Genomic DNA, 15,610 nt, shown 5'->3' with positions numbered 1-15,610 from the left:
AACACGGAAATCTAATCTAGCCATTAAGATTGAGAACCACGGTGTTAGATTCAGTTGGACTGGGCCCCAATCCTAATAAAGAGATCTTGTCGGATTGCAATTAGGACTGGACTCCATCTAAAGGAATTATCATCTGCCAGACCAGTGAGGTGCTCGTCCGCTCAAGGCTACACATAGAGTCGTATATTTCTCTACTGTCATTTATTTACTTTTATTTATACACACACACACACACACACGCACACACACACACACACACACACACACACACACACACACACACACACACACACACACGCACACACAACTTTTTTAAATGCCGACGATTTTTTAAAGTGTCGTTGTTATTCTGTCGATAAAACGCGTGAGATTCAGTTACTGGAGGCAGTGTGGACAACTTGACGGGTGAGCGGTCAACCATGTAACATTCACAAGCGGCTGAACACGTCAACACACCAAGTGAACTGTGTAAAGGTAGATAAAATATAAACAAACAAATAATTGATTTAACTAATAAATAAGAGATATAATTAATTTAACTATTGATACATAAATAAACACTAGAAATAACTAACCCCGGGGTGTCTGTCTGTCTGTCTGTCTGTGATTGTTTCTGTCTGTCTGTCTGTTTGTCTGTCTTCCAGCCAAAGCTCCAAAACGGCAGCAGTTAGAGACCTGAAACTTTACACACATATTACCTGGGTACCAAGGTTGTGCACTAAGGTATTACTATTGACCACAAACACCCGGGTGGTCCAGGCAAGAACCAAACATCTTCCCCGACTGAGATATCACCACGGCGATTGTGGGAGCTGGTTACTCGTGTCAGGAAGGACAAACTGTGGCAGTCAAGGTATACAGTATACCTAACCCGTGTGAAGCCGAGTAATTTTGCTAGTAAATCATAAATGAACGGTGTTATTAACTAATGAATAACAAAAGAATAAATGAATTACACAGTGAGAGAAGGAATCACACACACACACACACACACACACTGGAAAGGTTTGGCAGTGGACTACTGCACCACCCTCGTCATCGCCACCTCCTGCCACCTGCAGCCCCCCACCCAACTCACGCAGTCCGCCACTACAACAAAATTCAGCCCATAAGAGCCCGCACTGATAGATATAAGAACAGCACCATCCCATCTATTGTTAAAATAATAAACAACTCCTGATTTATGTACTGTACAGCCCTGTAAATGTATTCAATGCATATTATATCATTATGTCTAAATCAAATGTAAGTCTGTGTATTTTCAGCCACCAGCTGCAACTCTATTAATAAACCGTCTATTATTATTATTACACACACACACACACACACACAGCTAAAGATAGGCTTTGCTTTGTTCCACACAACAATTGTATATTGTTCACCTGCGTCACTCACCGAGTTTCTTTTACCAATTCAGAGTCACAAATAAATCCCTGAATATCGAAATATAACCCATGTAATGTTCAAAACTACTGGAAATATAAACACTGGTGAACAATAAGCAATGTTAATATTTTCCTAACATGACATACTTCCCGAAAGTTGGGGATGCTGTACAGATGCCGCAGCTACTTCACTCCTGAGCAGTTGCTTCAAGTATATAAGGGATTCATTCGCCCTAACTTGGAGTACTGCTCTCATATCTGGGGTGGCTCTTCTTCTGTCCAACTGTTAGAGAGGGTGGAATCAAAGGCATTTCGTATTATTGACTCTTCTTTAGTTGATAATTTTCTTCCCTTTCTCTTCGCCGCAATGTTGCTTCACTCTCTCTCTTTTACAGGTACCTTAACGGGCAATGTTCCGTGGATTTGGCATCCTGTGTACCGCCGGTAAGGCCGTGGGCTCGTAACACACGTCTTGCCCGCTGTGCCCACCGTTTCTCTGTGGATGTCGGTCACACTATAATAACCCGTTATGGTACCTCCTTCTTTCCTCACACAGCCAAACTGTGGAATGCTCTGCCTTCTTCTGTGTTTCCATACTCATACAATCTGTCTCACTTAATAAAGCTGGTTTTCCGGCATCTTCGCGATATAGATTAATATAACCTTTTTGTCATGTAGTTTTTTATTAGTTTATTCTTATTTCCCCCAGACCCCGCTGTGGGTCGATGACTTGTGCCCAGGTGGCCTGTTCCCCGTAAAAACAAAACCTGTTCATCATAACTTGTCGTACGTATAATGAACATGTTCATTCATATAATAAAATATACATTGGGGAACAATGAACAATAACTTACGCTTCTTATGGTTCATAAAGACGTAAGATATTCAAAACACCTGAAATTTAGACTCACAGGTAAATAACCTCAATGTTACCTTAAATTTTCAATGATAAACTAAACGACACCAGATGAAGAACCAATATGGCGTCTAGATTCCCTCATGACTCCACAGCACAGCAACCTATTTTATCCTCTTGTTTTCATCCTTCAATCAGGAAAACAAATAAATAAATAAATAAATAAATAAATAAATAAATCACAGGTGACTTAGCCAGAGAGTCACCCCTTCACCCTCAGAAAGTCTTACAATATTATCATTTACCTTAAACTGAAATAAATTAATACCACACAGGATGTTAGAGTGTTAAGGTATTTTTGATGGCATATTGGGACCTTTTTATTATATTTTAGCCAAAGTTTTCTTAAATCTTTAAGTTATTGAGGAATAAAGGGATGACATGAAAATTTGACTACCGAGTTTATATCACCTTATGATTAACCACCCTAGTGCTAACCTAACCTAACCTAACATAACCTAACCTAAACCTAACCTACCCAAACCCCCAGGTGACATAAACTAGAGTCAGTTTCTTTACGCCATTTGTCTCTGTCTACCCAGCAGTAATTGGGACCTGGATGTTAATCGATTTGCGTATCGTGTTCCGGGGTAATGGTTAGCCAGTGCAGTTGGCGAGTTGTCCGGTCTTCTCGGATTGTTCCTCGACACTGGGTCATGCAACTCGTAACTTAGGGTGTGGTTGTTGTGTTGGCGACAGCTGCTACACCTTAAACAAATTCACGTCTACTAATTCTTGTGTTCGTAGCTATGACTGACATTCATCTTTTATCTGCACTGATGTTGAGGTTATTCACTGTTACTGTAATACATTGACTCCATTTGTTGCCGCTTCGATGTGTGTGTGTGTGGTGGTAGTAGTAATAGTAGTAGTAGTAGTAGTAGTATTCTCACTTACATACAAGTATCTCAAAGTCACGATAAAACAGTACAGATAACTATCATCGCCTTACACAACAAATACTCAATATCACACATCACTTTTAAATTATCAACAGGAGTCTTTAACTGAATGATAATACCACAGACGGAGCTTAATCCGGACTAGAATCATTGACCGGACTGCCAGACCGACTACTGGCAATAAATCACTATTATTTCCGTAATTACGTCTCACTTACCGGAATATTACAGACTTTAATCCTGTGTATAAATCAATTAAGATAACTGGGATATATTCGACGGCTATCTGTTTAGTGAATGTTATCATATGATTACTGGATTATGTATTGGGCAGATGTAGAATTCCGTGTCTGTCTGTCTGTCTGTCTGTCTGTCTGTCTGTCTCTGTCTGTCTGTCCATGCTTACATATCCTGTTACTTACAAACATTCAATCTTCTCACTTATACATTGTCTTACTTACTTACTTACTTCTTATTTACTTACCTACTTACTTTCAAATCCACTTACATATTTACATATCCTGTTATTTACTTACATACCTTGACTCTTGTTTACAAATATATTCACTTATATATCCTCTAACTTACTTATTTGTATACGAGTATATTTATAGGGAGACCCAATTCCTATTATTCAAAAGCTGCATTAATACTAAATTATTACTAGTTAACAAACGTAATTAAGTTAAACTAATTATTTCACATTATAATATAACACTAACACAAGCTGAGTTAAATTACTATATTATATACCTGTTTCCTAGGTAGATCCGGCTTAATGAGATCAAACTTACCTGTCATTAAGAATGTCAATAGTGTTTACAAGCGAACACTGCGAATTGCGATTGACTTTCATTTCTCCTAAACTACCTTCTAATGACTCAATTGGGTAGTTAATCACGTATTTGTCTTTCATTAATCATGCATTTACTTTAAGGATTTTTTTACTTAAGAACTTTAAAGGAAAATTGGGTTTCATGCGGGTCTTTTTGTCGTATTTTTTTTATAAGGGATACTGTATTCACACACACACACACACACACACACACACATTTGCCTCAGTGTTAAATTCTAATGTAACAAAAATACATTTCTTTTTTATTTACTCACTTGTAACAATCTCATAGTGACTCTTATCTTTTCCACATTTTTTTTTTCATTTGAAGTAAACTATTTATGTTTCTATTCTTCTTCAACATTTACAGCTGCTTATTCTCAGCTATTTTTTTTAATTATGTAGTTACTCTTATCCCTCTCTCCAGATCGTTTCTTATTTACAAACTTATTATCTTTTTGGAATCTCTTTCGTTTCTGAGTCTTCCTTTCAAAGCCATTCTTACTTCTGTCATATAATGGTCAGACAACCCAGGTAAGCCTTCTTTCAGTACCTCCCTCATCAGGTAACCCCCCCCCATCAGGTAATGCCCCCATCAGGTAATGCCCCCATCAGGTAATCCCCCCATCAGGTAAATCTACATTATCGTCACTAAAGAACACACCCCTTTACCTTCTATCACTGTTAATTCATTTATTGCTGACTTTACTCCCTTCACCTGTCCCCAGCATACTTCTGCTTCCCCTCCTGTTGTTCCTCATAAGAATAAGACCAAAAAATTCCTTATTTACCGATAAAAGTTGAATTTACTCTTTTTTTGATCCGTTCTGATTTCAGCCACAAACATTAGTAGTGTTTAATTTTCTGTAACTTTAGACAAAAGGTTTAGGTCATCAGTCCCACATACTTAAGACAAGGAAGGGAAGGAATGTGTAAATTAATCCCCCAAAACAACTTCCCTTATTTATCGTAAAGTGACAGCCCCGTGTCTCAGGAGGTCCAGGTGTCAGTCTCTTCCATCTCACCTCATAACCTTCCTCACCCGAATGTTTTAATGGACTTCGTTGTTGATGACGCTAATTTGTGGCTTCACCTAAACGAGTATCATAATTTGGGAGACGGTTTAGTTAATATATGAGATGGGAGGTTAATTGGACACATCTAACCTAACATAACCTGATCTGACCTGACCTAACCTAATTGAATGGTCGAGTGAAGTAACATGTCAACTACTTCACTATTAAACAAACAAAAGACCCTGCTGCTTAGGGGGGACTTTGTAAATGTCCATCATCTTGGGAAAAGTGAATCTTCTCGTGTCTCGTTATTACGATTTACAAGAACCAAACAAACTGTCCTTGCGGTAATCACCACCTTCCCACCACTCGACCTTTCATTATCGACGAGTGTGCTTAATGTGGACGCCATTGTTAGAAAACATTTTATATAACTTGTTTGGATTGATAAATAACATGTTACAGTGTGTGTGGACTAGGACTAGGCTATATGACCCTCGCTGACTCCTTTAGTTTGGCCTTGGAGTCTTGCCAGCTTCTGTCAATGACTTCTGCCCTCCCTCCCACCCACCCACCCACACGTATACACTCCACGATAATACTTGTGTGTTAATATTTTATGATACACACACACAAATTACTACCATTATCTTCTCACCATCCTCACCTCAGGGTCATCTACGAATTGCCAACGACCAACAGACTTCATCAGTTTTACATATCTATTGTGAGTTTGTTTTTGTGTTACATTATAAAAGATAGAGTTGTTGGTTATGTGTGGGCGTGAAGGGGAGGAGGGTGTGTGGGCGTGAAGGGGAGGAGAGTGTGTGGGGCGTCCAGGGAGTGTGTGGGCGTGTAGGGGGGTGTGTGGGCGTGTGGGGGGAGGAGGGTGTGTGGGCGTGAAGGGGAGGAGGGGTGTGTGTGGGCGTGAAAGGGAGAGAGGTGTGTGTGGGCGTGAAGGGGAGGGTGTGTGGGTGTGAAGGGGAGGAGGTGTGTGGGGCGTGCAGGGGGTGTGTGGGCGTGTGGGGTGTGTGTGTGGGCGTGTGGGGAGGGTGTGTGGGCGTGAAGGGAGGTGTGTGGGCGTGTGGGGGTGTGTGGGCGTGTGGGGTGTGTGTGGGCGTGTGTGTGGGGAGGGAGGGTGTGTGGGTGTGGAAGAGAGGAGGGGTGTGTGGGTGTGTGAGAAGGAGGGTGTTGGTGGGGAAGCAAGCTAGAGTGCTGCAGGTGACAGGAGGAATGTGGTGAAGGAGCAGAGAGAGGTGGAGGGTGGGGCGTGACAACAGGTCTAGGAGAGGAGGTAAGGAATAGATTGTCGGGAGATAAGGGAGGGAAAGGAGGAAGAGGAGGAGGAGGAGGAGAGAGGAGAACCAAGAAGAAAGAAGAAGTATAGGAAGGAGAGGATGTACAGGTAGTGTGATAAGGATGGGATCATACCTGTAATTTACCTGACACCTTAATTAGTCCTTTCATGAACATCAAAACATAATAGTATATTATAAGTGTCAGTAATTGTTTCGTTGTGAAGGATGAATCAGATGTGTGGATTTACGTGTTAACTAAGGGTGAGAGAGAGAGAGAGAGAGAGAGAGACTAGTGGTCACCTGCGTCTCTCTCTCTCTCTCTCTCGCTCTCTCTCTCACACACACACACACACACACACTAGACAACCAATATGTGAGTTATAGGTATTCTAACATGTGGCCTTGTATACCATTGCCAAAATCAGATACCTAACACAACAAAACTTCAAATTATTATTATTATTATTATTATTATTATTATGCTGCCGATAAAATGACACTGGACCAACCAATCACCGTCCAGCTATAATAAAACATGTTAGAAATAGTGTGTGCATGTGTGTGTGTGTGTGTGTGTGTGTGTGTGTGTGTGTGTGTGTGTGTGTGTGTGTGTGTGTAAGTTATGTCTTAAAAATAATTATGTATGTGTGTGTGACACATGTACTCACACACACACACACACACACACACACACACACACACACACACACACACACACACACACACACACACTTTTCCACTATTAACTGTAACCCTAATCTGATAAAACTACCGCGAGCAACTCTTTATATGAGTGCTGGTGGTGGAATAAACAGACAAACAGAAAAAATAAATAAACCCGCATGTGGGGGACAGACAGACAGACATACAGAAGAAAAAGAGATAAATAAATATGTATTTAAACTACGACATACTGTACAACCAGTGATGGCAAATTCGTCACGCAATAAATACCATCTAGGAAACTGTGCCCCTGTTAAAGCTGGTTGGCTAAAACATTGTGTATATATTGAAGGTCACCTGTCTAATGCTAGTCCTCTTAATTAAACTATTCCGTAAGTTCATATTTTCAGGATTTATATATTTTTACCTGTGCATTGGGTTGGGTTGGGTTTGGGTTAGGTTGGGTTGGGTTGGGTTAGGTTGGGTTGGGTTGGGTTGGGTTGGGTTGGGTTGGAGTTGGGTTGGGTTGGGTTGGGTTAGATTTGGGTTGGGTTGGGTTGGGTTGGGTTGGTTGGGTTGGGATTGGGCTGGGTTGGGATGGGTTGGGTTGGGTTGGGTTGGAGTTGGGTTGGGTTGGGTTGGGATGGGTTGAGTTGGTTGGGTTGGGTTGGGTTGGGTTGGGATGGGTTGGGTTGGGTTGGGATGGGATTTGGGTTGGGTTGGGTTGGTTGGGTTGGGTTGGGTTGGGATGGGTTGGGTTGGGTTGGGATGGGATGGGTTGGGTTGGGATGGGTTGGGTTGGGTTGGGTTGGGTTGGGATGGGTTGGGTTGGGTTGGGTTGGGTTGGGTTGGGTTGGGTTGGGATGGGTTGGGTTGGGTTAGGATGGGATGGGTTGGTTGGGATGGGTTGGGTTGGGTTGGGTTGGGTTAGGTTAGGTTGGGTTGGGTTGGAGTTGGGTTGGGTTGGGTTGGGTTTAATATAAGTCTGAATGATCGTTGATTATCCAGTGAATTTCTAGTATATGTATGTCAGTTAATCTCTATTTATGTATGTCAGAACAGTAAACATTTTATGACACTCTGGCTTTATTATTAGTATGGTACTGGATTGACTGTAAGTATTCCTTTGAATGTAAACACACACACACACACACACACACACACACACACACACACACACACACACACACACACACACACACACACCATTTCCTTTACCCTGCTATGATTCTTATCAGTGAAATATACCCCTGGTCTGGACACAGCGAATTAAAAACATATCATTCCAGGTTCATTGCCCTTACGAATAGTAACACTTCATTCAAGATTAATTACTTTTTATTTAAGATAATTCATATAATGTAATAATAACACCTAACTTATACTTGAAAATATAATTGATTGTAAGTATTATTATGGTAAACAAACTACAATCGAATTCAGGAGATTGAAAGAAAATTTTAAAAAGTGTAATTCGAAATGTTCCTGTTGTATGATCTTGGCTTCTCGTGTGTGTGTGTGTGGGTTAGGTTAGGGTAGGTTAGGGTAGGTTAGGTTAGGGTAGGTTAGGGTAGGGTAGGTTAGGTTAGGTTAGGTTAGGGTAGGTTAGGTTAGGGTAGGTTAGGGTAGGTTAGGTTAGGGTAGGTTAGGTTAAGGGTGGGAAATATATGAGGTTGGAATATCCTCGCTGGAAGTTCATTAAAAAACGCTAGATATTACACAGAGATACGGAGAGTTGGGTTGTGTTTTTATCCTGTGAGAGAGACAGACAGACAGACAGACAGAAAAAGAGGGAGACACAGACAGACAGACTGACAGAATTACCACCCCATCCCACCCAAGGTTATCTTACATGGCAAATGAATACCCAAACGTTATTACCAAACCTAACCAAACCTAAGCAAATCTAACCTAACCGAATCTAACCTAACCGAATCAAACCTAACCGAATCGAATCTAACTTAATCTAACCTAACCTATTCAAACCAAACCTAGCCAAACCAAACCTAGCCAAACCAAACCTAGCCAAACCTAACCTAGCCAAACCTAACCTAACCCTAACTAAGCATCATGGAATCGTGTGAGAGGAAGACAACATCAAAATCCACAATACATTCCTGTGACAGACAACAACACAAGCAACAGCCTACCACACTCTGGTTCAGTCGAGAGGTGAAGGAAATAAAAAAAAAACACTTTCAATCATCATTTTCTACGAATCTACGTGAATGTTACAATGTAGAATTTCATTGTCAATTGCGTCATGAACGAGACACAGAGGACACGTGATAAAAGAGAGATTCTAATTACTGTTCCAAGCTCCTAACCTTGGCTGTATTGGCGCGATAATTGCAATTAACCTGAATCTTTCTTGTTTTTAGTTCACTTTGCCCATAACTCTTGTGAATCAGGTCATTTGCCTTCTAATTTATATCCAGACCCCTAACTGTGTCCTATAGTTCCGTCGTCTAGGTGTGTGTGTGTGTGTGTAAAAAAAAACTCAACCCCAAGGGATAATCATAGTAAGATAAGAGTTATCACCATCATTATCACCACCCTCACCACCATCCTCACCACTAACACGAGTTTTACCACCAATATCACCACACCATACCTAACACCATCACCAAGACCACCACTAACACCATCACCATCATCACCATAACTCCTTTACCCTCGTCCTGGTTGATGGTACACAGTGTTAGGGGTAGTTTACTGTATATGTCTGATGATGGATAGTGACTGCATAGCAAACTTACACTTACTTCAAGGGATACGGGTGGAAGGGTAATGGAATGGGTTAATAAACACACACACACACACACACACACACACACACACACACACACACACACACACTTTGTTAGCAAAAGTTGCATGTGAAACCAGCAACAGACTCCTCCAAGAGGTAGCTACGTCTCCCCTAGTCACTCAAGCATGAAAGTTTCTAGTACGGAGGAAGGCAACCTTGGCTTAACCATCAACAAATATCTGTGCCTCGAGTTGTACAAGGTGTGTGTGTGTGTGTGTGTGTGTGTGTGTGTGTGTGTGTGTGTGTGTGTGTGCGTGTGTGTTTTAACCTATAATTTTACTCTTTGTCAATTACTAATGCATTTAAGTGTTTCTCAATTGAGTTAGAGCTTAAGATAACCCTTGTTAATCTGACTGACTGACTGACTGACTGACTGACTGACCAACTAACTGACTGACAATCAAGAAAGTCAGCGCCACAAGCATATAACCACAGTCGACTCAGAAACACCAAAATAAAAAAAAAACCTCTCATGGCTTGGTCGCCTGCCTGGCCTTTTGTCATGCCACGATGTCGCAAAACCTAGAGAGAGCAGCTTACTGAGAAGGCAAGACAGGACACCTCACATCCTCTGCTCCACGATTTACATTTCAACAGTTGACAGTGAGAAGAGAAGACATGCGCGTCACCACAAATCTGGATAAACAATGAAACGGAAGAAAATATAGACTTTTTTTTTAATGGCGAAAAATAGGCTGTCTCAAAAAAATGTATACACACTCCCTTATATATTTTCGTGTAGATTAAGTGAATGTTTATTTTACATCAGCAACATCGTCTTCACTTGTAGGAGAAACATCGTTACATCAACAAATGGAGCCAATGGTATTGTTGAAATAGAAATATTAATACGATCTACACGACAAACTGTAAGAGAGTGTTGTATACATTTTTCTGAGACACTGTGTTTCATCTTCAGAACTACCAAGACTAAGACGTGAGAATCTCCCAGCCGGTGATGCAATATAGTAAAGGTGTTGCAAGAAGGTAATAGAACCAAGTCTTTCTGATATTCCTTTACAACCAAGAGCTTCTAATATACAGCGACAAGAACATGTTTAATGACTGAATGTGGTATTTATTTATTCTACTAAAATTAATCTTGTTTTAAATCTATTCAGTGTGTTTTACGTCTTTCCATCAATCATTGTAAATAGATATCTAATTAACACTGGTTGTATTTTACCTGATCAAAACACACCCCCCCCCAACCTTTAGTTTCCACCACATTGATACTCCTTCCATCGTCCTCTGAGCTTATAACACAGTACCCTGGGTCACATCTCCCTCCCGCCATGTTATTGTGTGCGTTGGGTCGTGTTGCCAGCGTCGCTACATCTCCTGAACCCAGAAACCTGAACCGTGACTGAGTTTGACAAAATAAACACTAGGATTTGTTTATTTTAGTGATGCTGTCCGTAGTTCTTGGCCAGACAATGGATGACAATTGACAGGAGGGAACAACTTACTCTCCAGATCCAAGCATTGTAAGACGGGGGTGTAAATAGTTCACCTAACACTGACAATTTGTTTATTTAGGGAGACAAAATCTACAAGAAACATCACAATAACACAAACATCACTATAGCACAAACATCATCACTACAACACAAACATTATCACTATAAAACAAACACCATCACTATAACACAAACATCATCACTACAACACAAACATCACATCACAATAGCACAAACATCATCACTACAACACAAACATCATCACTATAACACAAACATCATCACTACAACACAAACATCATCACTACAACACAAACATTATCACTATAACACAAACATTATCACTATAACACAAACATCATCACTACAACACAAACACCATCACTATAACAACATCATCACTACAACACAAACATCACTATAGCACAAACATCATCACTACAACACAAACATCATCACTACAACACAAACATTATCACTACAACACAAACATCATCACTATAACATAAACACCATCACTACAATACAAACATCATCACTATAACAAACATCATCACTACAACACAAACATCATCACTACAACACAAACATCATCACTATAACACAAACATCATCACTAGAACATAAACACCATCACTACAATACAAACATCATCACTATAACAAACATCATCACTACAACACAACCATCATCAACACAACACTATGATCATCACTACAACACAAACATCATCACTACAACACAAACATCATCACCATAACACAAACATCATCACTATAACAAACATCATCACTACAACACAACCATCATCACTACAACACAACCATCATCAACACAACACTATGATCATCACTACAACACAATCATCACTATAACACAAATCATCACTATAACACAAACATCATCACTATAACACAAACATCATCACTACAAAACAACATCACTATAATAACCATCATTATTACAACACGACACAATTCTCATCAAATACCTCTTACTACATAAATTACGATTTATCTAGAGGAGAGGATGGCTGCTGGTGTCTGAGTAAATTCTGCATGACAAAATGCAAGAACAACGAACCCAAAGACGTTGCATTGAGACAAAAGGATTCCTGGAATTCGTTAACCAGAAACTACAAATCACTGGGTGTAAAACCGATGTGATACTGCGTGATGATCTCTATCACAAGTATAAGATGTATTGTAAATGCCGAGGTCTAATGCCAGCTACCATTGTTAATGTTGGGCGAACACTGGCAAAAAAGGGTGTGAAGTCCCCCTCCCGTATCGGCGGGATAAACGGTAAGGGCCAGAAGTACGGATATACGGGAATCGTCTTCCAACCTTGTATGGAAGTCGTGCCATGGCACCCATATTCTGCCGTTTACAGCATGCACTCTGATAGTGTCATTAGTGGAAAACGAAAATTAGAAGAGCAAGATCAGAACGAACCAAAAAGAGCCAAAATTACTGGTGAAATAATAGATCCAATTTCAACCTTTTTGGAAAGCTTCGTCTCCACTTCGCTCGACCATAATGAACTGGTCCGTCAAAATGACTTATTTAACGAATACAGAGAATACTGCCGCCAAAATGGTCTAGAAGGATATAACAACATTAAGTTGGGGAGACTCATGACTGCTCGAGGTTTTAAACCCACCGTGAGAGTTGGCTAACCAAACAGCCAACAATACTGCTATCCAGGCCTTAAATGGATTCGTGAAGCACCCAGTGGCAACAACTACACTAACCTTAAACAACAGCGCTGTCACCGGGTCTGCCCAGACCGGGTCATATCAGAAGCCAAACGATATATCTTGACTTGCCTAGCAATCCAGTTTGTCACCCAAGATTGATTCTTGTGAACCAGCCGCCGCGGCACCTGTAGAGTCAACGTATTTCTGACTGAAATAAAAATTAATATTATTTATCAAATAGTTTTACTAATCTTATTTTTATTTATGTGTTTTGTTTTGTTAATTCATTACCCTAAATAAAGTGTCATATGTTGATTATATTTTGAAGGAAATTCATTCTTGTCCCTCGCCCCCCTCCAAAAAAAATCAGAAGTGTCAGAAACCTTGGTCATGAATGGTTATCTTGTTTGACGGGAACCAACACGTGTTTCGAACTTGCCCCCCCCCCGTCTACTTATACCCCACATCCCCGTCTACCCCACCCACCATCCCGTCTACCCCACACCCCATCCCGGTCTACCCCACACCCCATCCCCGTCTACCCCACACCCCATCCCGTCTACTCCCACACCCCATCCCCGTCTACCCCACACCCCATCCCCGTCTACCCCACACCCCATCCCCGTCTACCCCACACCCCATCCCCGTCTACCCCACACCCCATCAACCTAACTTCATCCCACAAGCAGCCTCAGACAAGTGGAAATTGTCGGAAATTTTCGAGATGATGATGAGTTTGATGACTGTGAAGGGAAGAAACGCAGGTAATTTGCTCCCACTAACTTACCAAACCCAGAAAGGAAGGAAAAATCACTACCAATGCCGAGCAGACCTGTGGTGACCTGACCCAGAAGTGACCGCTGATGATGACTGAGAAACGAGGGTAATAAACGAGACAGAAGAAGAGAATAAGAATGAGAGACATGGAGGAGGAATGAGATAAAGAAAATTTGAAAGGAAAAATTGACACTTGAATAATTTTCAGCCAGTTGAAGTGCTTTTATATTAACACACTGATAACACTAACAGATTTTAGTTTTAATAATATACTGTACATGTACCATTTTATGTCAAATTCTCTAAATCAAATATGCTGATTAGGAAAAAGAAAACCATTCCATTGAACTTTAATTCACCACAGACATTGCAGGAGGGATTTTCATTGTTTCTGCACACTGGCGATATTATGCAGTTCTTCTTATATGAAAAAAAATAGCAAATGATTGTTAACAAAAGCTTTAATCTTCAGCATTAAATTCCAACAACCAATTAACTGAGAAAGAACATAAACTAACATAATCTATAGGCAGTACAAGAGAGAACCACCTGACCAAGAGGCAGCACGTGGGCAAATGTCGGAGAACCTTGCTGTGAAGGGTGTGTGGGTTGTGGGGTGGGGGTTGGGGGGTCTATAGGAGTTGTGGGGTTGTGGGCTGTGGGTGTGGGTTGCTGGTTGCGGGTGGCGGTGGGGGGGTGTGGATTTGAGGATGTGGGTGGGGTTTTGTGGGGTGGAGTAAGGATCAGTGGAGAAGACTAAACCACTTCAAAAACAACCGTAAATTCTTATTGTTACTGACATTATATCTGTTGATTATACATTGAAAAACAAAAACAACAACTCCGCCTTTTTTAACAAGAGAAATGGATGTATGTATGTATGTATGTATGTATGTATGTATGTATGTATGTATGTATGTATGTATGTATTATCTGAGGTCTTGCGTATGATTTAACAAACTCCTCGTGGTTAAATTATTTATTGTTGACGATAAGTAATTTGTAATAGAATCCGCCTTTTTACTTTGAGTTATATTTTAATTCATCTCAAACTTTCTTCAATTTGTTTTCATTGGACTTATCTTCGAGATTTTTTGCTTCAATTAAGTCTAACCAAACCAAACCAAACCTGACCTGACCTAACCTGACCTAACTTAATAATGTATCTAGTATCCTCAATATACCCCAAATTTCTTCTCCTATTACTGTATTTCGTGTAATATTTCTTAGAAGAGATACAAAAACACTCACACAGTATTACATTCAACGAGAGGGTGAAATTATAATGAGTTACATATGTGAATAAATGTGTCTGACCGTCAGTTTCTTTCTTTTACAGGGGAGTCGGCAGTGTCGGGTGTCGAGATTCGGGAAGTTCTGGTGAAGAATTTAAACCCCACGGATGACCGAACCACCGTTTAACCAAGATCTACAGTATATTGAGGAAGTATAACCAATCCTACACTAGTTTCTCCAGTATACTACAAAGAGTATACTGACAAACATACCTTCATCTCAGTGTGTGTGGTAGAGGATGTCGGTCTGGATAGCCCGGAAGTAGCGTCGTGGCGGCTGGTGTCCCTATCTGCTTCACTATCGCTCACACACACACAAAAATCGAAACCCAGAAACGTAATTTAATAGCATAATTGACAAGTAAAGATAAAGAAGTGATTAAAAGATGTAAGAATAAGTCAGGATAAATATTAATACCGATAAATGAACAAATAAAAATGGAAACGCAACGATAAGTTATAAAAATAATTCGATCATTATCAAATCAGGGATCTGACACTGCACTATTCCTTCACTTATAATACCTCTCGACCTATCCATCTCAGGAGTCT

At 40.5% G+C, this 15,610-nt stretch overlaps 1 protein-coding gene across 1 annotated transcript in view; it reads left to right on the top strand.

The window, feature by feature from the left end:
• Positions 1 to 15,610, top strand: part of LOC121858370 (insulin receptor-related protein-like) — an 81,249-nt gene that overhangs the window by 10,176 nt on the left and 55,463 nt on the right. Inside the window, exon 2 of the mRNA XM_042354812.1 lies at positions 15,103 to 15,610. This exon is cut by the window's right edge and continues 1,528 nt beyond it. The gene's annotated coding sequence lies outside the window, so the exon portion shown is untranslated. The remainder of the gene's footprint in view (positions 1 to 15,102) is intronic.

This window comes from Homarus americanus, unplaced genomic scaffold (genome assembly GCF_018991925.1).
Source record: "Homarus americanus isolate GMGI-L3 unplaced genomic scaffold, GMGI_Hamer_2.0 scaffold57980, whole genome shotgun sequence".
NCBI classification, from domain to species: domain Eukaryota; kingdom Metazoa; phylum Arthropoda; class Malacostraca; order Decapoda; family Nephropidae; genus Homarus; species Homarus americanus.
The sequence above is the reverse complement of the archived record's forward strand: the minus strand, read 5'-3'. Positions and strand labels throughout refer to the sequence as shown.